Source organism: Canis aureus, chromosome 9 (genome assembly GCF_053574225.1).
Source record: "Canis aureus isolate CA01 chromosome 9, VMU_Caureus_v.1.0, whole genome shotgun sequence".
NCBI lineage: Eukaryota > Metazoa > Chordata > Mammalia > Carnivora > Canidae > Canis > Canis aureus.
Genome location: NC_135619.1, coordinates 13,371,500 through 13,397,247, shown reverse-complemented (window position 1 = coordinate 13,397,247; position 25,748 = coordinate 13,371,500). Strand labels below are relative to the sequence as shown.

The window sequence follows — 25,748 nt, the reverse complement described above, 5'->3', positions numbered from 1 at the left end:
CAGCTTCACTTGAATAATGTACTAAAACTCTTCTCCTTTACAGTTCTATTCCCATCCTTTTCAGTAGTCAATGTTACAAAGTTAGATCTTTCTACATGGTTGCCCCAAAACATAAACAAAAAATTCTCTTAAGACGATTAGTTAAAATATGTAGAAGATAAAATGTGAAGGTAAATTATGTAGAACATAAATGTGAACATTTAAAATATGTAGAACACAAAATGTGAAGTTACAAACCAAAGTTCCAATAATACCAGTCTTTAGACAATATTTTAAAAAATATTTTAGTCTCTTAAATCATGTAGAAAAAAAGGAGAGTTACAAAAGTTGTTACAATAATACTAGATTTTTTCATTGCCCATATATTTACTTTATTGAGATCTCTATTTTTTCCTTTTTTTTTTCTTTTTTTTTTAGAAAGGTAGAGCAAGAGAGAGCAAGTGGGGAGGGGAGACAGTGAGGCAGAGGAAGAGACAGAGAATCTTAAGCAGGCTCCATGCCCAGCATGGAGCCCAACACAGTGCTCTATCTCATAATCCTGAGATCATGACCTGAGCTAAAATCTACAGGCAGACACTTGATGGACTGAGGCACCTAGGCAGCCAAGATCTTCATCTCTTCATGTGACTTTGGGTTACTGTCTAGCATCCTTTCATTTCACCCTGCAGGACTCCTTTAAGCATGTCTTTCAGGGCAGGTCTAGTGGTAATGAACTCCTTCAGCTTTTGTTTTTCTGGGAATGTCTTAATTTTTCCTTCACTTTTGAAGGACTGTTTTGCCAGATATATGATTCCTGGTTGAGTTTTTTCTTTTAGCACCCACTATGTTTTGGCTTCTACAGTTTCCAATGAGAATCTGCTTATAATCTTATTGAGAAGCCCCTGAATGTGATGAGTAGTCCTCTCTAGTTGCTTTCAAGATTCTCTCTTTGTTTTTCCAAAGTTTGATTATAATGTGTCTTAGTATTAGTCTTTTCAAGTTCATTTTACTTGGAGTTCATTGAGCTTCTTGGATGTTTATACTCATGTTTTTCATCAAGTTTGGGAAGCTTTCAGCCATTATTTCTTCAAATATTCTCTCGGCCAGTTTCTGTCTCTCAAGGTCTTCTGAGGTTTTTCTGATCCATTCCCTGAACATTTCTAATTTTCTAATTTCCCCATATATTCAATTGTTTTTGAATATCCTAGTTTGTAATGTCTGGCTCCCAAAAGAGTCAAAAGAGAAAATGATGGAAGTGCAGGGAAGGGTGCCAGTCCTTTAAATCTCCTGGGAATCACTTCAGCTGCAAGGAAGGGAGCTTGCAATAAAGGGGGGAGAGGCCCCAAAATGCAACAACATTGGCTACCCACCTCTTTGCACCTCTGTGATCAGAAGCAGCAATCAGCAATGAACCATTAGAGCACAGACCTCTAATGCTGGGAGCACAGGGTCCTTTTGCCCACCCCAACTCCCACAAGCTGTGTGCATGCTGCTCTGGGAACAGGTACACAGCTGTCCGCTACAGCCCCGAGGGTGGGGTATGGATAGTACCGTGATAAGAGCCGAAATATCCTGAAATTAACTACAGTATCCCATCTAAGCCTTCCCTTGGAAGTTGCAGGCGCCTATAGACTCCAGAGCTCCAAAATAGTTACATCAGACAGATTCTGCTGGTGCAATTGTTGTCTAGGTGGGGAGATAGATTCCTGGTGCTTCCTGCTCTGCTATCTTTCCAGAAGCCCTCTCCTTAACTGTTTGTCACATTATTGTGTATTTATACAGTTCTTAATATGGTGCTACTTTGTGAGGACGCTAGGTAAGTAGAAGATACGGTCCTATGATTATTGCGAAGTTCACTTTAGCTGGAGAGATAAACAGAAACAAATACTGATCAGTGTTAAGTGATCAGTAATGCATAACAAAGTGCAAGAATTTTGACTGGAAGGACACTCTTACCCTTGCTTGTCTCTTCCTGACCCATGACAAACAACAGTAACTAGCCACAATGTTTTCTTACCTGCCCAGTCTGGGGCTTGGCATTCATCACAGGCTTTCTCCAACAGTTTGTAAGAGTTGATGCTTGAGTTAAAAGCTGTTTGCTATCCCTAGTCTATGGTAAATATGTTAAGTACCTTAAGAACTTGAAGAGAGTTACATTATTTCCCAGGATAAACTGTATGTTTTCCAAGGAAAAGGACAATATGTTCTATTTCTTTGGTAGTTCCCACAACGTTATAATGAGAGGTTCAATTAAGGCTTGTTGAATTAATTTTATGATTTTAAGAGATTTTATCATAAGGAAACAACTTAATATGTGTTAACACATTGTTTATAGTACTTCTTTAAGTGCTAAGAAAAATCTTAGTCTTTAAGAATTTCTATTCCAGTGTCCGACAGCTTTTTCTACCCTTGCCATTTAAACTCATTTTCTCTTATTTTCTTTGTCCTTATGGAAGATGGAAAACAGCTGGGCAGCATCTTCAGCTAATACTTGTTAAATGCCTCCTTAAAAATAATCCTTTAGCTTGAGGACATTATGCTAAGTGAAATAAGCCAGTCACAGATGGGTAAGTACTGCATAATTCCACTTCTGTGAAGTATCTAGAGTAGTCAGACTCATTGGGTACCAAGTACAATGTTGGTTGTGTGGACCAGGAGGGAGGAAGCCCAGTTGAGTTATTGTTTCATGGATACAGAGGTTCGATTTTGCCAGATGAAAAGAGTTCTGTGGATGGATGGTAGTGCCATAATGTGTACCTGATGGTATTAAAGTACCCATTTAAAAACAGGATGATTAAAAAATCCCTTACTTGCATAGAGAGGCATGTCTTGAGAAGACAGCTAAGAAACCATTACCCAGGGACTTCACTGTCCACAGGATTCTTTGCTTTATTTCCTATTTGTTTCTCGTCTCTCTTTGTGGCCCCTCTTTCCCTTCTTCCAGAAAGTTTTGTTCTCTTCTCTGGACCATCTTCAAGCTTTCCACAAACCAGATGTCGTTTTGGAAAAATGGCAAAGCCAGTGTAGCGGGGAGGCTGTCTCAAAGGTCCTCCGGTTTTGTGCCATGTTAAGGTGGCTGTGTCTGCTAAATAGCCATGCAGCATCGCCCATGGTTTGTTCTAATCCATTGATATGCCTTCTCTTCTTTTCATCCATAAAACTGGGGCTGATGAGCTCCAATGGAATGTATAGCTCACCATTACCTTTGATAGCCATTACCTTTTCACTGTGAATTTACAGATTAATGTTGCTATCATTTGGGGGCTTATGTGCTGAAATACGCTTTGGTTTTTCAAAATTAAGAATTCAATACAAATTGAAAGCACCAAACTTGTGAACCTGTTTTTCCATTTTCACCATCTCTATTCTCTACTGAACTTTACTCTGTTGGAATCATATTTTTAAAAAATACCTCCCGTCCCAACTTTTTGATTAAAAATTGCAATTCCCAAATGGAGTACCTGAGTGCAATCAGGCATTCTGTCTTAATTAGTGTGCTTTATTTTCCTCCCAGAAACACTGAGCTAGCTGAAAGTCATTAGTTTTCTAGTTTGTAACTTACAATTAAATATTATAGGTTGCAGGCTTTACTAGGAATGCCTCATCAGTAAAGTAGCTCAGCCTAGCTTAGTTTTAAATCTCTTTGCCCTTATCTAGCAGGGGAGCCTTTGGGTGAAGATGTGGAAACTTAAAAAAGAATTTGTATTCTGTTATAGTAAGTGCATGACGATATTTCAGTTTCCTCAAGGGAAAAAAATCAGATAGCAGAGATATGGGGTTAAGCCCTTGTCCACGTGATTTAATACTGATATATGATAATGATAATACTATTGTTGGTTTCGATCAGAATTTGCTTTTACTCATCAGCTATTTCAGCGAGGTGTAGAGGAGGATGGGGAGGTATTTAGTAGAATAATGGTATTAGTAGAGTAAGAGATTCAGATTTGTGTACCCCCCCCTCCCAAATTTTACCAAGAAACCCAACCCAAACTTCTTAGTTCTCTAAGAAGCAATTCATATGAAATCGATGCTGTGCTAGTTAGAAATTGCATTTGTGTGTGTGTATTTCTTCTGTAACCACCACTCTGAAGTCCACCTCCTGTCTCCTCCCAGCCAATAACCCTCCAAAATCCACTGCTGGGACAATTTGGTGGTGCGGCTATCTGACCTGTGGACTTGCACTATAATAAATGTAGCATTGGTTTTGATAAACCAATCACATTGCAGGACCTCAGTGACTTTGGATCTGTCTTGGTATTTAATATTCAGGTGACATTAGTAGAACTGCTGAACAAATCGGTTGCTGGCATCTGTGGCAGGTCCAAGTTTTACCCTGCACCAGAAGAGGTTAGGTGCTACCACTGATTTATAGAAGTTGATGTTGGTCTGGAGCTTGGGGCCATGCTGGCGCCATGCTGTCTGCTGGCCTTTCAAAGGGAATGCTGGCCTTCCTAATTTGGCTTAGTATTTTTTGGATGACCCGTGTGTTTTGGACAGTATGCTGCCTGTGTGGCAGAGTGTAGTGGCGCCATTACCAGAAAGTGGCTCTGCATTACCAGAAAGTGTTGCTGGCCGAGTCCTTATGTAAGCTGTGTGCTTTGTGACCGTAGCCAGCCTTAGGCTTCAGTCCTTGTTACCAAGCGAATGCACCAAATGGGCCTGGATCAGTTGTTTGTATTTGTCTGTACGCAGTTGACAAAACAGGGCAGTTTCAGAGTGTTTTGACGATCACAGTAGGTTAAGGAGAAAGCTGTTTCCACAGTATTTGGAATGTGCAAATGTGTACTCCCAAGGGAGATGGCATAGGGTTTATTAAGTAAAATCTATTACGCTGCGCTGCTGTTGCATCGATGAAGTTAGAGCACTCTACATTTCACACATGCAATCGGAAAATGCCGGGGAATATTTTTATGCCACCGGCTGAAGCACAGAAGCTGTTCCCCAGCCCCTAACACAATGTATGACAATGAATATGCACTCAAAATATGTGTGAATAGATGTGTGAACAAATGAACACATTTAATTAGTAGCTCTCAAAGTCAAGTTCTGCAAACTGTGTTAAAAATTTCCATAAAGCCTTGATACTGTTCCTTGCTCTTTTCCTCTACCTGTTACATAGCCAAGATTATATCACCCCACCTAAGTTGTCTGAAGCTACAGAATGTTTCTCAACCAATGATGGTGAGAAACTAATCCAGGAGACCTTTTCCTGGGATCTTAGAAAAAAGTTGGAGCACAACTTCAGTGCCTTCTGAGAAGTTAACTGAGATTGCGAGGGGTACTCATCTCAACCCTGCAGAAAATAGCAGGAGTTCTGAGAACTGAAGAGAGTGGAAGTCAGCAATGACTCACACATGGGAGTCATCAGCTCCAGAGTCGGTGCCACATGTGAAGCGTGGCTACACTTGATTCTATTGCCATAGCAAGGAAAATGTTGTTTTCAGAAGGTCGTTGTAGATTTTGAAGCTGTTGGGGAGAAGGCTGCAAGAGCGGTTTTCTCTCCATGTGAAAGGGCACAGCCACTTAAAAGGTGCTGGAAAAATAATACGTTCAGAAGTGCAGACCCCCGGGAGAACCCAGTGCGTCAGTGGCAATGATGGAAGAAATAAAGATCAAAAGAAATACAAGAGGACAGGAAAGAGTCCGAAACGTGCTTTCCCTCCCCAGCCGATGTGCTTCACATGGAAGGGACACAGAAGGAAAAGTTCATCCTTAAAAAAAAAATTACTTTTAATTGAAGTCTAGTTGACGCACAATGTCGTATTAGTTTCAGGTGTACAATGTAGCGATCTGACACTTGTGTACATTACGCAATGCCTCACCACCATAAGTGAAGTCACCATCTGTCATCAGTCATTACAATATTCACCATATTCCCTGTGCTGTCCTTTTCATCTCCCTGACTTATTTTTTTTTATAACTGGAAGTTCAGATCAGCATAAAATAGCCTTTTAAACACCATGTAAGTATAAAATCCTCATAGAAGGCACATCTGCTTTAGATTGGAAAACTATTGTGTTTTTTTGTTTTGTTTTAATCACAAAGAGTTAACATAGTCGTTTGATAGAGTGAGAAAAAGCAGTGCAGCCTATTTGTTTCCAGTTATTTCCTCTATAAGGGTAAATAAAACCCTTCCTTATATGTGTTACTAAGGGTCTTCTAAAAATAAAACAAAAAAACAAACAAAAACCGGTGGGAAGCCCAGGTGACATGGAAATAATCGAGGGATTGTGTCGGGAAAGGCTCTGGCCCAGCAGGCACATCCTGGGTTCCATTACTTGGGTGCCCCCTCCCTCCTCATTTCCCTGTTTGAAGTGGCTGGGTGGACTGCCCATACCTGGAAGCTGATAAGACAGATGCACTGCACACTCTCATGGTTTTCCAAGAAAAATAGCAAAGAATGCACTTGTGTTGGGGTACGGGAGTTGCTGACTGGCACCGTCTCTCAAGAATCAGCATGCCAGCATTTCTGCCTCCTCTCATGTTCCCAAGCTGATTCTCAGCTCAAAACGAATAAAATCGATGTGCCTTTGTAAATCAATGAATACAAATCCTCAGTTCATTCTTTAAGTGTTGGCGTGCCAGTATGAAAGCATTCCCCTCTGTTCAGAACATTACTCTGCTGACAGTGTTTGCAAGAGAGGCCATTAAGCAGATGGAGTTAGCCCTAACTTTGTGTATGTTTGTTCATATTAATGACAATTCAACTAATATTGATTGAGCACCAGTCTGAGGTCCTGGGATCAGGGTAGTGAGCAAGTCTTTTTTTTTTTTTTCTAAGATTTTATTTATTTATTCATGAGAGACACAGAGAGAGAGGTAGACACACAGGCAGAGGGGGAAGCAGGCTCCATGCAGGGAGCCTGATGCGGAACTTGATCCTGGGACTCCAGGGTCATGCCCTGAGCCAAAGGCAGGTGAACAGGTTTTTTTTTTTTTTTTTTTTTTCTAATTTATTTATGATAGAGAGAGAGAGAGAGAGAGAGAGGCAGAGACATAGGCAGAGGGAGAAGCAGGCTCCATGCACCGGGAGCCTGACGTGGGATTCGATCCCAGGTCTCCAGGATCGCGCCCCGGGTCAAAGGCAGGCGCCAAACCGCTGCGCCACCCAGGGATCCCAGGTGAACAGGTTTTTACTCTCCCGGTGAACAGGTTTTTACTCTCAGAAGCTTCAGTATTGAAGGGAAGGTCTTTTTTTTTTTTATTGGTGTTCAATTTGCCAACATATAGAATAACACCCAGTGCTCATCCCATCAAGTGCCCCCCTCAGTGCCCATCACCCAGTCACCCCCACCCCCTGCCCTCCTCCCCATCCACCACCCCTAGTTCGTTTCCCAGAGTTAGGAGTCTCTCATGTTATATCTCCCTTTCTGATATTTCCCACTCATTTTTTCTCCCTTCCCCTTTATTCCCTTTCACTATTTTTTATATTCCCCAAATGAATGAGACCATATAATGTTTGTCCTCCTCCGATTGACTTACTTCACTCAGCATAATACCCTCCAGTTCCATCCACGTTGAAGCAAATGGTGGGTATTTGTCGTTTCTAATGGCTGAGGAATATTCCATTGTATACATGGCCCACATCTTCTTGATCCATTCATCTTTCGATGGACACCGAGGCTCCTTCCACAGTTTGGCTGTTGTGGACATTGCTGCTGGAAACATCGGGGTGCAGGTGTTGAAGGGAAGGTCTTGATTATTTTTGAGGTGGTATTGAATGGCAAAGTTAAACACTAAACAAAACTTGTGTGGTATTATGGGCTATGTATAACTCCTCAAAGATTTCATACTTCTGTTAGGGAATAACATCAATATCAAAATTGCTATTATGAGTGGCCATAATTAAAGAGAAGAAAACTCAAACCCCAGAGGCTTGTGATGGTAGGAGAGCTTTTTCTCAGCTGCCCCACAAGGAACATCTGTGGGATGCTTTCTTAGTTGAAGGAAATTTAGCTTTCGTCCTCTCTCCCAGCTAACTGTTCTGTGTTTTGGGGTTGCGAAGCGTACATTCACAGTTCCTTGACTTATATTTCAGGCAAACTTTCATACACAAGGCACAAGCTTAATGGCCAGTTCAAGGTCCCTTCTCAGTATGTTGTATCCTATTATTTTGCATAATAGTAACTGTACCTCAGAGCCGCAGAGATGCCAGAACAATTTCCTCTGGGGACTCTGGAACCTCTCCTTGAGGTTGAGCAGGGCATGTGGAAGGAGACCTAACCATGTTCCTGTGGAGGAGCACACCTGCTTAAAACCACGGCTCCCTTGGAGCTTTGCTCACGTCTGGCTTTGCTGTCTCCTTTTACTGGAAGTAAAAGCCTTAAGACTATTAGTTCTAGCGGGATAGGTTTTCCCTGGCAGATCGTCTTTTTGCTTCGCTTGCCCCGGGCCTGCTTGCCTCTTGACACTAAGTGTATGTTCCTTTTCTGTGGATCATTTATTTGGCCAGCTTGCCCGTGAAGATGTCCTCAGCCCTCCACTCCCCCCCCCCCCCCCACGCCTTTGTACCCTCAGTAAGGGAGAGCTTTGATTTGAGGAAATCCGAGCGAGGGGCGAGGGAGCAGGCGGGCGAGGGGCAGTCGGGCCCAACCAGCCGCAGGTGCGGTTCTGCCCACCCTGAGCGCAGCGCCGCTCTCCGCCCGCAGCCAACATGCATAATCGTAGGCAAACAAACAGGCCTGCCAGGAGGGGCATCCCACAGCTCCTCAAGACAGAGCAACAGTTCTTGGCTCCTGGATCAGTAAAATTATCTATTTTCAAAACAATCCTTAAAAAAAGAGAAACTAACAAAGGGGATAGTGTTGTTTATGTAACTTTTTTGTAAGGTTATAAAAAGTTTTTCTCCCTGGGTACAGAATGGGTACGGTACGTGTTCCCAAGCCTAGAGAGGTTGTTTGGGAAAGCAGTGATATCTCTTGGGATTTTCCTTTGCTAATGACTTTCCTTTCTCCCTTATGGGGGGAGAAAACAAAAAACCACAACCCTTTCTGCTCTGAAAGTTCTTAAGAATGGTTGTGGGGTGCTGGGTACGCTGGATCCTCTCTCTTGCTCAGGAGCTCTTGTCAGGCCCTAGGAGGTGGAGAGACTGGTGGGGCAGCCGTGGCTCCCTGTGTTGGAGATGGGCTGAGGTGTAGCGGGACGGTTCTAGCAGCTCCTCCAGCTCCAACCCGGTATCCGGGGCCTCTCTGGATGCCTACCAAGACCTCATGCACCCTGGGCCGAACACTTGCACTTTGAGAGCTGCTTTTTCTTACTGCCTCTTGGCCATCAGCTTCCACTAGCATTCCGCGGGTTCATCAAAGTTAGTATAACTGAAGCCCACCCGGAAAGAGGGCAACATAGACTATGTGTTGGGGGAGTCAAGGCCTTCCTTACAGACTTCAAGAGGCCTTGAAAAAAATGGAATCAAAATTTTAAAAAATCCGCAAATAGATTCAAAACCTTATGTTCTCAGAAAGCTTCTGTAGAGGGAAAAGCAAAGATGAAAGAGAGCAGAGGGCACCCTGCCATCTTAAACAAGGAGGGCAGAAGAAATTATTGTGAAGTCTTTGTAGAAGGAAGAATGTCCAGACACAGAGATGAATACAAGGCTGACTTGAGGACCAGGTGAAATGGAATTGCCCCATCAGTGACTTTGCACCTGGCACAAGTACCATCATCAGTAAGAAGCGTTTCACAACAAATTTCAACTCCATGCCACATTCTCATCTCAGCTCCAGGCTGAGACTGGACCTGCTCTTGTGCCCCCTTTGGGATCTTGAGGACGTTTCATTTCTCTATGTCTCTTGGCTTTGGTGAGAATTTTCAGATATGTCTTAACTTGACTCATTTGTTCAGCGAGAATCTTGAGGACACAATGAGGAGTGAGAATATTGGGCCAAAGCTCCCTCTGTTGGTATGGACTTTCTGGAAAACGTGAAAATCTTACTTTTGCTTATATGAATTTTAATGCTTTTATTTTTATTTATTTTTAAAAAATATTTATTTATTTATTATTTATGATAGACATAGAGAGAGAGAGGCAGAGACACAGGAGGAGGGAGAGGCAGGCTCCATGCCAGGAGCCTGACGTGGGACTCGATCCCGGGACTCTAGGATCGCGCCCTGGGCCAAAGGCAGGCGCTAAACCACTGAGCCACCCAGGGATCCCCTAATGCTTTTATTTTTAAAGTACATCTTTCTCTTCTGTGATTTTGGAGGACAATTTTCATGCACCAAGCATTAATTTAGGATCTACCAAGTGCCATCACAGAGCAGAAGGTAGAGAGGGCGTGGTTTGTGTCGACATAGCTTTGGGCAAGGTTTCCCTGAAGTGGGCTTTGTCAAATTGAATAGAAAAGCCCCTCAGGTGGAAATGAGGGAGGAGAACATTTCAAGGATACCTGAGTCCCAAAGTCAAGAAAAAGAAGGACTTGAAAGGGGCAGTGGTAATTCATGAGTGAGGACAGCCAGTCAGGTGGTGGGGCAAGGGAAGTCAGTGAGGTCAGGGTCCTATACAAGTGGAGTTCAGATTTTATCTGGGCATTCGCCTAGAATTCCTCATCAGTGTCATGATGTGGGAGGTGTAATGGACATTTTTCAGACTGTTCCGCCAACCCCCAAATTCTCTTGTGCCCCTTTGTCAATTCCTCTCCTTACTTCCAGCCCCAATCTAATTTGACTTTCTTTTTTTAAAGATTTTATTTATTTATTTATTCATGAGAGGCACAGACAGAGAGAGAGAGAGAGAGAGAGAGGCAGAGACACAGGCAGAGAGAGAAGCAGGCTCCATGCCGGGAGCCCTACGTGGGACTCGATCCTGCGACTCCGGGATCACGCCCTGGGCCGACGGCGGTGCTAAACCGCTGAGCCACCCAGGGATCCCCACCTCAGGGATTTGACTTTTTGTCTTTGGGGTTCTGCCTTTCCATAAATGGATCCTACAATATGAGGCTTTTGTCTCTTTTTTTTTTTCCATTTAGCATAATGCTTTTGAGGTTAATCCCTATTTTTATGGGTATCAGTTCATTCCTTTTTATTGTTGAATAATCTGATACTATTTGATTACATCACAATTTGCTTAGCAATTTACCAGTTGATAGACATTTGGCTCCCAGTTTTTGACTGGAAAGTTGTCATAAAACTGTTTTGACTATTGTGCATAAAGTCCTTCTATGGATATAAGTTTTTCTTAGGTAAATACATAGGAATGAGTTCATTGGGTCATATGGTAAATATATGTTAAACTTCATAAGAAACCACTAAATTGTTTTCCAAAGTGCTGATGGAAACGTACAAGGTTATAATCAAAGTATGAATGTTCCAGTTGCTTGGCATCCTCAAAAGCATTTGGTATTGTCAGTCATTTTAATTGTACTCATTTTAGCAGATCTGTAGTGGTATCTTCTGGTGCTTGTGATTTCTCATGTTTTATAATGTGCTTATAAATTATACTGTTAGAAAATTTCAGTTTCCAATGGTTCATGGTCAATGTTGACCTTAAAAGTAAAGCACTCAGTTATTTTACCAACAAAATGGGTTCATTCTGGAATAACAGAGGAATTGCAACTCAGGGCATGCAAACTCTGGCAAACCACAGGCAAGTCTGGAGATCATATGAAAAGAATGATACTTTATAGAGAAGAGGGGGAAGTTGAGAGGGGCTTTTTGAATAAAAGTCCATTGGAGAAAAGTGAGAGTTCAGAGTGGGGACAGTTTCTTATTGGCTGAATTGTGGTAATTTTTTAAGTAGCTGAGGTTGTTGCTGGGCAAGGAGAAAGTCTTCCTTCTTATTAGGGACTGCAATTGAGGCCATGGAGTGGTAGGACATGAGAACTCCCCCATCTGGCCTCCTGACTGCATGTTTTTAAATTTAATATTATTATTTAAACATTTTTTAATTTAAATTAATTTTAATTAACATAGAGTGTAATAGTTTCAGAAGTAGAACTTAGTGATTCATTAGTTTCATACAACATCCAGTGCTCATTCATCAAACGCCTTCCCTAATGCCCATCACCCAGATACCCCTTACCCCTCTAGCAATCCTCAGTTTGTTTCCTATAGTTAAGAGTCTCTTATGCTCTGTATCCCTCTCTGTTTTTGTCTTATTTTTCCTTCCCTTCCCCTGTATTCATCTGTTTTGTTTATTAAATTCCACATATGAGTGTAATCATATGGTATTTATCTTTCTCTGACTGATTTCACTTAGCATAATACCCTCTAGTTCCCTCCACGTTGTTGTAAATGGCAAGATTTCATTGTTTTTGATGGCTGAATAAAATTCCATTGTGTGTGTGTGTATATATATACCACTTCTTGTTTATCCATTCATCTGGATAATGGATGGGCATCTGGGCTCTTTTCATTGGGGTGCATGTGCCCCTTCGAATCACTGTTTGTATCCTTTGGATAAATACCTAGTAGTGCAATTGCCGGGCTGTAGAGTAGCTCTATTTTTCAGTTTTTGAGGAACCTCCATACTGTTTCCCAGAGTGGCTGCACCAGCTTGCATTCCAATCAACAGTGTAAGTGGGTTCCCCTTTCTCTGCATCTTCACCAACATCTGTCATTTCCTGACTTGTTCATTTTAGCTATTCTGACTGGTGTGAGGTGACATCTTGCTTTGGTTTTGATTTGTATTTCCCTGATGAGGAGTGATGTTGAGTATTTTTTTCATGTGTCTATTAGCCATCTGGATGTCTTCTTTGGAAAAGTGTCTATCCATGTCCATTTCTTAACTGGATTTTTCGGACATTAAGTTTGAGAAGTTTTTTTGTAGATTTTAGATAGTAGCTGTTATCTGATAAGGCATTTACAAATATCTTCTCCTCTTCTATCGGTTGCCTTTTATTTTGTTGACTGCTTCCCTTGCTTTGCTAAAGCTTTTTATCTTGATGAAGTCCCAGTGGTTCATTTTTGCCTTTGTTTCCCTTGCTTTTGAAGATGTGTGTAGCAAGTAGTTGCTGCAGCCGAGGTCACAGAGGTTTCTGCCTGTGTTCTTCTCTAGGATTTTGATGGATTCTTGTCTCACATTTAGGGATTTCATCCTATTTGAGTTTATTTTTGTGTAAGGTATAAGAAAGTGGTCCAGTTTCATTCTTCTACAAGTGACTGTTCAGTTTTCCCAACACCATTTGTTGAAGAGACTTTTTTATATTGGATACTCTTTCCTGCTTCATCAAAGATTAGTTGATCATAGAGTTGAGGGTCCATTTCTGGGTTCTCTATTCTGTTCCATTGATCTATGTGTCTGTTTTTGTGCCAATACCATACTGTCTTGATGATTACAGCTTTGTAATACAGCTTGAAGTCCGGAATTGTGATGTCTCTAGCTTTGGTTTTCTTTTTCAACATTCCTTTGGCTATTTGGAGTATTTTCTGATTCTATTCAAATTTTAAGATTATTTGTTCCATCTCTGTGAAAAATGTCGATGGTATTTTGAGAGGGATTGCATTGAATGTATAGATTGCTCTAGGTAGCATAGACTTTATAGCAATATTTGTTCTTCCAAACCATGAGCATGTAACATTTTCCCATTTCTTTGTACCTCTCTCAATTTCTTTCTTAAGTGTTCTATAGTTTTCAGAATACAGATCCTTTTGCCTCTTTGGTTAGGTTTGTTCCTAGGTATCTTATGATTTTTGGTGCAATTGTAAATGGGATCGATTCCTTGGTTTTCTTTCTTCTACCTCATTGTTAGTGTGTAGAAATGCAGCTGACTTCAGTGCATTGATTTTATATCCTGCCACTTTGCTGAATTTCTTTTTTCCATTCTAGAAGTTTTTGAGTGGAGTCTTTCTGGTTTTCTATATAGAGTAACATGTCATCTGTGAAGAATGAAAGTTTGACTTCTTCTTTGCCAATTTGGATGGCTTTTATTTTCTTTTTGTTGTCTGAATGCTGAGGCTAGGACTTCTAGTACTACATTGAACAACAGAGGAGAGAGTGGGCATCCCTGTCATGTTCCTTACCTTAGGGGAAAAGCTCTCAGTTTTTTCCCATTGAGGTTTATATTCACTGTGGATTTTTCATATATGGCTTTTATGATATTGAGGTATGTTTCATCTATCCCTACACTACAGAGAGTTTTTATCAAGAAAGAATGCTGTATTTTGTAGAATGCTTTTTCTGCCTCTATTGAGAGGATTGTATGGTTTCTTGTCCTTTCTTTTATTAATGTGGTGTATCACATTGATTGATTTGTGAATGCTGAATCACCCTTACAACCCAGGAATAAATCCCATTTGGTTGTGGTGAATAATCCTATTCATGTACTGTTGGATCCTATTAGCTAGTATCCTGGTGAGAATTTTTACATCTATGTTCATTAGGTATATTGGTCTGTAATTCTCCTTCTTAGTGGGGTCTTTAGTTTTGGGATCAGGGCAATACTGGCTTCATAGAATGAGCTTGGAAATTTTCTTTCTATTTCTATTTTTTGAATGGCTTTAGAAGAATAAGTATCAATTCTTCTTTAAATGCTTGATAAAATTCCACTGGGAGGCCATCTGGCCCTGTATTCTTGTTTGTTGGGAGATTTTTGATTACCGATTGAATTTCTTTGCTGGTTATGGGTCTGTTTAGGTTTTCTGTTTCTTCCTGTTTCAATTTTGTATTTTATATGATTCTAAGAATGCTTCCCTTTCTTCCAGATTGCCTAATTTGTTGGCATATAATTGCCCGTAATATTCTCTTATAATTGCTTGTATTCTTTCAGTGTTGGTTGTGATCTCTCCTCTTTCATTCGTGACTTTATTTAGGTCCTTTCTCTTTTCTTTTTGATAAGTCTGGCTAGAGGTTTTTTGAACTTATTAATTCTTTCAAAGAATCAGCTCCTAGTTTTGTAGATCTGTTCTGTTTTTGTTGATTTCTTTACCATTGATGTCTCCTCTAATCTTTATTATTTCTCTTCTCCTGCTAGATTTAGGTTTTATTTGCTGTTATCTTTCCAGATCCTTTAGGTGTAAGGTTAGCTTGTGTTTTTTAGCTTTTCTTGTTTCTTGAGAAAGGCCTGTATTGCTATATACTTCTCTCTTAGGACCTCCTTTGTTGCATCCAAAGGTTCTGAACTATTATGTTTTCGTTTTCATTTTCATTTGCTTCCACTTATTTTTTAAAATTCTTCTTTAATTTCCTGGTTGACTTATTCTTTAGTAGGATGCTTTTTAACTTCCATGTACTTGTGTTCCTTCCAAATTTTCTCTTGTGATTGAGTTCAAGTTTTAAAGCATTGTGATCACTCAAAATCACTTGGCATCAGGGAAATACAAACAGAACCACAATGAGATACTATCTCACACCACTCAGAATGGCTAAAATGAACAAGTCAGGAAACAATAGATGCTGGTGAGGATTGGAGAAAAGATGAACCCTCTTGCACTGTTGGTGGAAATGCAGCCACTCTGAAAAAACAGTATGGAGTTTCCTCAGAATGTTGAAAATAGAGCACCTGGGTGGCTTAGTTGGTTAAATGTCTGCTTTCAGCTCAGGTCATGATCTCAGAGTCCTGGGATCATGTCCTACATTGGGTTCCCTGCTCAGTAGGAGGGAACTCTGTCCCTCTCCCCTGCTTGTAATCTCCCTCTCTTTCTCAAATAAATAAACTCTCCAAAAAAGAAGTTGAAAATAGAGCTACCCTATGACCCAGCAACTCCACTACTAGGGATTTATCCCAAAGATACAAATGTAATTATCTGAAGGGGCACCTGCATCCCAATGTTTATAGCAGCAATGTCCACAATAGACAGACTATGGAAAGAGCCCAGGTGTCCACTGACAGATGAATGGATAAAGAAGATGTGGGGTGTGTGTATGTGTGGGTGTATGTAGTGGAACACTACTCAGTCATCAAAAAAAATGAAATCTTGCCACTTGCAATGACATGGATGGAACTAGAGGGTATTATGCTAAGTGAATTAAGTCAGTCTGAGAAAGACAATTACCATATTATCTCACTCATATGTGAAATTTAAAAACCAAAACAGGATTACAGAGAAAGAGGAAAAAATAAAATGAGACAAAATCAGAGAGGGATACAAACCATAAGAGACTTTTAATCATAGGAAACAAACTGAGGGTTGCTAGAGGGGAGATGGGGTAACTGGGTGATGGACATTAAGGAGGGTATATGATGCAATGAGCACTGGGTATTATATAAGATTGATAAATCACTGACCTCTACCTCTGAAACTAATAATATGTTAATTAATGCAATTAAAATAAAAAAGAAAATGTTATAACAAAAATAAGTTTCTTTTTTATTTTTATTTTTTAAAGATTTAATTTATTCATGAAAGACACAGAGCAAGTCAGAGACATAGGCAGAGGGAGAAGCAGACTCCCTATGAGGAGCCTGATGTGGGACTCAATCTCAGGACCCCAGAATCATGACCTGAACTAAAGACACTCAACCACTAAGCCACCTAGGTGCCCCCCAAAATAGGTTTTAAAATAAAATAAAACCTTGTTTTAGAGAAAACAAGCAAACAAACAAATCAAGCATTATGGTCTTAAAATATGCAGGAAATTATTCCAGTTTTTTGGTACCAGTTGGGATCTGATTTGTGACCCAGTATGTGGTCTATTCTGCTAAATGCTTCATGTGTACTCGAGAAGAATGTGTATTCTATTGCTTTAGGATGAAATGATCTGAATATATCTGTGAAGTCCATTTGACCCAGTGTGTCATTCAAAGCCCTTGTTTCCTTGTTAATCTTCTGCTTAGATTATCTGTTCATTGCTGTGAGTGGGGTGTTGAAGTCCCCTGCTGTTATTGTATTATTATTAATATGTTTTTAAATTTTGTTATTAATTGGTTTATATAATTATCTGCTCCCAAGTTAGGGGCATAAATATCTACAATGTTAGATCTTGTTAGATAGACCCTTTTATAATATAGTGTCCTTCTTCATCTTTTATTACAGCCTTCAGTTTAAAATCCTTTTTGTCTGATATAAGGATTGCTACTTCAGCTTTCTTTTGATAAACGGTTCTCTACTCCCTCACTTTCAATTGGGAGGTGTCTTTAGGTCTAAAATACCTGTTTCCTTCCCCAGATTAGGGAAGTTCTCAGCTATAATTTGTTCAAAAAAAACCTTCTGCCTCTCTCTCTTCACTTTCTGGGACTCCTGCCATTCATATTAATTTGCTTTATGGTATCACTGATTTCTGAAGTCTCCCTTCATATTCCAGTGGTTGTTTTTCTCTTTTTTTCTCAGCTTTCTTATTTTCCATCATTTTATCTTCCTTATCACTGACTCCCTCTCTTATTTATCCTAGCTGTTAGAGCTTCCATTTTTTTACTGCATCTCAGTAATAGCATTTTTAATTTTGGCCTGATTAGATTTTAGTTCTTTTATTTCTATAGTTAGGGATTCTCTAGTGTCTTCTATGCTTTTCTCAAGCCCAGCTAGTATCTTCATAATCATTTTGAATTCTACTTTTGACACCTCACTTGTATCCATATTTGATTAAATCCCTGGCAGGGAGTACTTCCTCCTGTTCTTTCTCTTGGGGTGAGTTTCTCTGTCTTAGCATTATGCCCAGAAGAGAATAGAAGAAAGATAGAGAAAAGAACAAAACAATGCCATAAAAACAAACAAACTAAACTAACTAGAAGAAAACAGAAACAAAACAAGAAAAAAATCAAAGAAGAAGTAAAATAGAACAAAACAATAAACTAGATCCTGGATATATTTTGATCTGTTTGTTAAAAAAAACTAGATTCCAGGGGCACCTGGGTGGCTTAGGTCATGATCCCGGGGTCCTGGGATTGAGTCCCACAGCAGACTCCCTGAGGGGAGGCTCCCTCTGCCTATGTCTTTGCCTCTCTCTCTGTGTCTCTCATGAATAAATAAATAAATCTTAAAAAAAAAAAAAAAGATGCCAATATAGGAAAGAAAGACTTATATATAGGGGTGCCTGGGTGGCTCAGCGGTTGAATGTCTGCCTTTGGCTCAGGATATGATCCTGGATTCCCTGGGATCGAGTCTCACATCGTGCTCCCTGCGAGAAGCCTGCTTCCCCCTCTGCTTATGTCTCTGCCTCTCTCTCTCTGTGTCTCTCATGAATAAATAAATAAATCTTTTTTAAAAAAGACATATATATACAAAAATAAAATACAATGCAAGGAAACAATAAAGTAAATAAATAACCAGAAAATTTAAAAAAGAATTGGAAAAATAAGAATATAACTAAAAAAAAAAAAAAACCCACAACAACCCTGAAGGACTAAAGAATAATAGACTGCAAATGCTATATACTGTTTTCCCCAAGAGCTGAAGTTTTGCAGTTCTCTCTGATGGTTAAACTTGGTATTAGCCGGTTGTTCCTGCTGGCCTTTTGGGGTGAGAGGCCTGCTGCCCTGATTCTCAGGTGTCCTTGCTCCGGTGGAATCGTGCTCCGCTGGCCAGGGGGCTGGGCTCAGTGTAAGTGGCTCGGGCTCGCACTAGGTGGCGCTGTTTTGCTCCTTCCAGCACTGATGCGAGGGATGAAAACGGCAGCGCCGGACTCCTTAGCCCTGGAGCTGAAAGGTCCGGCCCCTCACTCTTCGGGGAGCCCTCACAGGAAGGCAGTCAGTCACCCTTGTGTCTCCCTGGTTTCTGTCCAAACTCTGCGGGTTTTTTATTTCAGGCACTTGACGCAGGTTCCATTCTCCAAACTTCAGGGACTCTTGCGGCATGCACCTGCACTGCTCCTCGGGGGGGGGGGGGGGGGGGGGGGCTGGTCCTCGCCACGCTTCTGCCTTTTGGGGGGCCCCGCCAGGAGAGCGGCGGTGCGCTGGTGCCGCAGTTCACCGCTTATGGCAACGGAGAGCAGAAAGCTGGCGCGCAGACTGCGCCTTTGGTCGGCTTCCCGCTCTGATGCCTGGGAACTTTGCTGCCTGGGGATGGAGGCAAAGTTCTTCTGACCCTGGGGAGCCTGAGGCCGCGCCGTCCCACCTGCGCCGGCCCTGCTTCACCACCCGAGGCCCGCGAGGCCGGGGCGCCCCCTGCGGTAGCCGACTTCGAAAAGTTCCCATTTTGTGCTCCCCTGAACATAGTAATCCGCAGTAGCCTCCTTAAGAGGGCCCCCTCCCCTCGCAGCACCCCGATAATATAACACCCTACATTCATGCCTCCACACCTCCTACCCTCCTAAAAGCTGTCACTTTTCTATTTGTAGGATAGCAGCATTTCTTTTCTCAGATCTCTGATAGATTTTGCTGGTGTTCAGAATGATTTGCTAACTGTCTAGCTAGCTGAATTCCAGGGATCAGGGAACTTAGGGTCCCCTACTCCTCCACCATCTTCACTCCTCCTTTAAATTATTTTTAAATTAAGTTTTTAAATCTTAATTCCAGTGTAGCTCATGTTCAATATTATATTAGTTATGGATGAACAAAATAGTGATTGAACAATTCTATATATTACTCAGCGCTCATCATAGTCCCCATCACCTATTTCACCCATCCCCTCACCCATCTCCCCTCTGGTAGCCGTCAGTTTGCTCTCTATAGTTAAGAGTCTGTTTCTTAGTTTGTCTCTCTTTTTATCTTGATATTTGTTTGTTTCTTAAATTCCACATATGAGTGAAATCACAACGGATTTATCTTTCTTTGACTGACTTACTTGACTTATCATAATACTCTTTAGCTCCATCCATGTGGTTGCAAGTGGCAAGATTTCAAAATTTGGTTATTGGAAATAATGTTGCAATAAACATAGGGGTGATTAGTATCCCTCTGAATTTGTGTTTTTGTATTTTTTGGATAAATATCTAGTAGTGCAATTGCTGGATCATCGGGTAGTTCTATTTTTAACGCTTTTGAGGACTCTTCATACTATTTTCCACAGTGGCTGCACCAGCTTGCATTCCCACCAGCAGCACATGGTGGTTCCCATTTCTCCACCTCCCCACCAACACTTAGTGTTTCTTGTGGATTTGGTTTAAGCCATTCTGACGAGTGAGAGGGTATCTCATTGTAGTTTTGATTTACATTTCCCTGATAGGTGATATTGAGCATCTTTGCATGTGTATGTTGGCCATCTGTATGTCTTCTTCGGAAAGATGTCTGTTCATGTCTTCTGCCCATTTTATAATTGGATGATTTTGTTTTTTGGGTGTTGAATTTGATAGCTACTTTATAGATTTAAACACTAACCCTTTTTAGGATATGTTATTTGCAGATAGCTTCTACCATTCCAAAGGTTGCCTTTTAGTTTTATTGACTGTTTCCTTTGCTATGCAGTAGCTTTTTATTTTGATGTAGTCCCAGTATTCTATTTTTGCTTTTCTTTCCCTTGCTTCAGGAGATATATCTAGAAAAATGTTGCTATGGCCAATGTTAGAGAAATTATTGCCTTGCCCTCTTCTAGGATTTTTGTGGTTTCATGTCTCACATTTAGGTCTTTAACACATTTTGAGTTTATTTTTGTGTACGGTAAAAGAAAGTGGTCCAGTTTCATTCTTTTGCATGTAGCTGTCCAGTTTTCCCATAACCATTTGTTGAAGAGACTGTGTTTTGCCCATGGCATATTCTTGTTGAATACCAGTTGATCATATAATCATGGTTTTGTTTCTGGGCTTTTTATCCTGTTGGGCTGATCAATGTGTCTATTTATGTGTCAGTACTGTACTGTTCTGACTACAGCAGCTTTGTTGTATAACTTGAAATCTGGAATTGTGATACTTCCAGCTTTTTCTTTCTCAAGATTGTTTTGGCTACTCAGGGTCTGTTTTTGGTTTCACACAAATTTTAGGAATATTCTCATTATGTGAAAAATCCTTGTTTTTTTTTTTAAATCCCTGTTTTGATAGGGATTGTGTTAAATGTGTAGATTGCTTTGGGTCATACAAACATTTCTATAATATTTGTTTTTCCAATTCCTGTGCTTGGAATATCTTTCCATGCATTTGTGTCATCTTTAATTTCTTTCATCAATGTTTTATAGTTTTCTGAGTATAGGTCTTTGGCCTCCTGGGTTCAATTTATTCCTAGGTATTTTATTCTTTTGGTGCAATTGCAAATGGGATTGCTTTCTTAATTTCTCTCTGTTGCTTCAGTATTTGCATGTTAGAAAGGCAATAGATTTCTGTACATGGATTTTGTATCCTGTGACCTTACTGAATTTGTTTATCATTTCTAGTAGTTTTTTGTTAGCATCTTTAGGGTTTTCTATATATAGTATCATGTCATCTGCAAAGAGTGAAAGTTTTCCTCTTCTTCCTTACCATTTTGGATGCCTTTGATTTCTTTTTGTTGTCTGATTGCTGTGGCTGGGACTTCTAGACCTGTATTGAATAAAAGTGGTGAATGTGGACCTCCTTGGCATTCCTGATCTTAGGGGAACAGCTCTTAGTTTTTCACCATTGAGTATGATATTAGCTGTAGGTTTTTCACATCAGACCTTTATTATGTTGAGGTGTGCTCTCTCTAAACCTACTTTGTTGAGGGTTATTATCAGGAATGGATGCTGCACTTTGTCAAATGCTTTTTCTGCATCTATTAAAAATGATTATATGGTTTTTATCTTTTCTCTTATTGATGTGATGTATCGCATTGATTTTGCAAATACTGAGCCACACCTGCAAGTCCCATATGATGGCTGGTGAATGATAGTTTTAATGTATTGTTGGATTTCATTTGTTGAGGTTTTTTGCACCGTGTTCACCAGAGATGTTTGCTTGTAGTTCTCTTTTTTTGTGGTGTCTTTATCTGGTTTTGGTATCAGGGTGATGCAGTCCTAGTAGAATGAATTTGTCAGTTTTCCTTCCTCTCTCCTGACTCCATTTTTTACAAAAGATTTTATTTATTTATTTGACAGAGAGAGCACAAGTAGGCAGAGGAGCAGTCAGAGGGAGAGGGAGAAGCAGGCTCTCTGCTTAGCAGAGAGCCTGGCCTGGGGCTTGGTCCCTGGCCACGCAGGTGCCTTTTTCCTTATCAAATTATTGCTCTACTGAGGTCCTTAATGGTTGTTGAATGAAAGCAGTGAGAACAGACTCAATCTGATAGGGGAAAGCATTTAGTCTTTCACCACAGAGTATGATGGTAACTATAGGTTTTCATATGCATTTGTTACCAGTTTTAGGGATGCCATTTATACTCATTTGCTGAGAATGTTTATCACAAATGGATGTTGAATGTAGTCAAATGTTATCTTCTGCATCTATTGAGATCCTCATGGGCTTTTTCTTTTTTCCCTCCTTAGTGGTGGATTGCACTGCTTGATTTTCAAATGTAGAACAAATTTTGCTTTGACCTTACTTGGTCATGATGTGTTATTCCTTCATAGTGATGGATTCAACTTGCTAATATTTTGTTGAAGACTTTTCAAATTTATTTTTCTTCATTGTTTTGTCTGGTTTTGTTGTCAGGGTAACGCTGGCCTCATAAATGAATTGGGAAGAGATTGAGTAGAACTGGTATTTTTTTCCCCCCTTAAGTGTCCAGTAGAATTTATCAGTGAAATTATCTGAGCATGAAGTTTTCTTTGTGGGGACTTTTAAAACTAGGCCTCCAATTTCTTTAATAAATACCGGACTACTCAAGTCATATATTGTTTTTAAGCGAGCTTTTGTAGTTGAATGCCTTTTAAATCACCCATTTTATCTAAGTTATCAAATTATTAGCCTTACATTCCTGGTTTTTCCTTACTATCCTTTTAATATCTTTGACATCTGTAGTGACTTTTCATTCATTCTCAATATAAATAATTCATGTCTGCCTTCTTCTAGATCAGTGTGGCTAAAGGTTTTTACATTTTATTGAAATTTTCAAAGAAAATTTGAATATGCCTCTGAAGCTTTTAGTTTCATGTATGTTCTGTATTTTTCTCTTTTCTATTTAACTGGTTTCTATTTTATCATTTGTTTCTTTCTGCATATTCAGATAAAACTTGCTCTTTTCCAGGTTTTTAATATAGAAACTTTAATTATTAAGACTTTTATTCTTTTTTAACTAGAAGCATTTAAGGTTATAAAATTTCACTCCAAGTACTGCTTTAGCTGCATTCAACACATTTTGATATGTTGTATTTTCATTCCATGCAAAATATGTACTAATTTCTCTTGCCATTTCTCCTTTGGCTCAAGGGTTATCTAGGAGTGGATTGTTTAGTTTCCAAATCTTTGGGGACCTTCTGAAAATCTTTGTGTTACTGATTTCTTGTTTAGTTCCAGTCTGTTCAGACAACCTACTTTGTATGGTTTCAGTCCTTTTAAATTTGTTAATATTTGTTTTACGGCCCACTATATTGTCTATGCAGATGAGTGTTTGATGCTCACTTGAAAAAAAATGCTTATTCTACTTCTGGGTGGAGTATTCTATTAATATCAATTAGGTCAAGTTAGCTGAAGGTGCTGCTCAAGTCAACTGTATTATTGCTGATTTTTGGGGGGGGTATTTGTTCTATCAAATAGTAAAAGAAGAACATTGAAGTCTCCATATATAGTTGTGTGTTTGTCTGTTTTTTCCTTTTAGTCCTATCAGTTGTCCGTTACATAACTTGCTCTATCAGGTGCAAAGGTATTTAGGACTATTAGGTCTTCTTGATGAATTGGCGCCTTTATCCATAGGTAAATGCTTCTCTTTACCTTTGGAAATATTCTGAAGTTATCTTTGTTTGACATTAATATAATCTCTCTAACTTCTTTTTGACTAGTGTTCACATAGTAAATATTTTCCCATTCTTTTATTTTTAATATATCTGTATCTTTATGTTTATTTTTTTATTTTTTAATTTTTGTATCTTTATGTTTAAAGTGACACCTTGGAATGCCTGGGTATCTCAGTGGTTGAGAGTCTGTCTGCCTTTGGCTCGGGGCTTGGTCCTGGGTCTGGGGATAGAGTCCTACATGGGGCTCCCTCTGAGGAGCCTGCTTCTCCCTCTGCCTATGTTTTTGCCTCTCTCTCTGCGTCTCTCATGAATTAATAAATAAAATCTTTTAAAAAAAATTTTTTTTTTATTTGTGATAATCACAGAGAGAGAAAGTGAGGCAGAGACACAGGCAGAGGGAGAAGCAGGCTCCATGCACCAGGAGCCCGATGTGGGACTCGATTCGGGTCTCCGGGATCGCGCCCTGGGCCAAAGGCAGGCGCCAAACCGCTGCGCCACCCAGGGATCCCCAATAAATAAAATCTTAAAAAAAAAAAATAAAGTGACATCCTTGTGGATGGTTTTTTCTTTCAATCTGACAATCTCTACCTTTTAATTGTGTTAGATTATTTATATTTTATATAATCATTGCTATGGTTGGATTTATATCTCCATCTTGCTAGTTGTTTTCTACTTATCCTATCTCTGCTTTCATTCTGTTTTCCTATGTTCTTTCAAATTAGTTGGGTATTTTAAATAATTCCATCTGTCTCTATTATTGGCTTATTAGTTACATGTAATCTTGTATTTTTCTTTAAGTGCTTGCTTTGGATTCACAATAAACATCTTTAACTTTTCACATTTAGCCAAGTGAATACGTTTTTTAAAGATTTATTTTAGTGTGTGTGGGGGAGGGAGGGAGAGAGAAAGAGAGAGAGAGAGCGCGTGCGTGCGCACGAGAGAGAGAGAGAGAGAGAGAGAGAGAGAGAGAGAGAGAGCATATCTTAAGCCACCCAGGCACTCCAAAGTCAACAAATTTTTATTTAAGGAATTTTACATGTGATTCCTTCCACTGCCAATTACTGTAGTTCCTCCAAAGTCAGAATTATAATCTTTAAAATAGCTCTTTTAAAAAGAACTTTATTTAGTCCACAGTTGTCACTATCAGTTCTGTAATCTTTGAGATTCAGTTTATTTACTTCAGGGCCACGTTTAGGGTTAGTAGATGGATCTGGCTGGTTCTCAATTTCAAATATCCTCAATGTGAATGAGTTCAAATAGTTTTCACCCCTAAACTATTACACTCTAGAACTATACAGATTATTGGGATATGCCAATATCTAAGATTTTAAAATGTTTCTATTAGGTCTTTCACAGAGTTTTAGCAGATATATCTTGTAGTTCTTTCAGACGGATCTAACACACAGTTCTGTGAAAAAAGGAAACTATGAGACGTTTCCAACAATATAGGTCTATAGAAAAAGCCCCATTGGGACAGACCTCAACCAAATAATTTATCTTCTAATAGTATAGTCTCATTTCTTCTGTTCTATCCTTTGTGCTATTGATTTACTTTTTGCCTCTCTGTATATTATTAAACTCACAATGCATAGTTACTACTTATGCTTTAGACAACTAATAATGTTTCAAAAATCCTAAACAAAAATTAAAAAAAAATCTATCTCCACTTTTTACCATCTTTAGGACTCTTCAATCCTTTGTATGAATCCAAATTTCAATCTAGTTTCAATCTTTCTGCCAGAAGAATTACCCTTTAACATTCATAATGCACAAGAGCTGGTAAGGCATTCTCTTTGTCTAAAAAATTTTTATATAATCATTATTTTTGGAAGATTTTTTTCTGGGCATAAAAATTCCGAGTGGACTTATTTTTTTTGCTGTTGTTTATGCACTGTAAGACATTGTCACTTATGTTATCTTCAGGTTTACAATTTTTTTCTGAGAAAGTTTGCTATCTTTCTTCCTTATTATATAAGGTCATTATTTCTTTTTCTTTTTTTTTTTTTTTAAGATTTATTTATTTATTCATTCAGAGAGAGTGAAGAGAGAGGCAGAGACACAGGCAGAGGGAGAGGCAGGCTCCATGCAGGAAGCCCGATGTGGGACTCGATCCCAGGTCTCCAGCATCACACCCCAGGCTGCAGGCGGCGCTAAACCGCTGCGCCACCGGGGCTGCCCAAGGTCATTAT

General features: G+C 39.7%; 1 non-coding gene across 1 annotated transcript; it reads right to left on the bottom strand.

Annotated features, from left to right (window-relative positions):
* Nucleotides 1-24,926: 24,926 nt before the first annotated feature.
* On the bottom strand, nucleotides 24,927-25,044 carry LOC144321470 (small nucleolar RNA SNORA18). The gene has a single exon (XR_013387127.1). It is a non-coding gene; the product is annotated as a small nucleolar RNA SNORA18 (small nucleolar RNA).
* Between the last annotated feature and the right edge of the window lie 704 nt (nucleotides 25,045-25,748).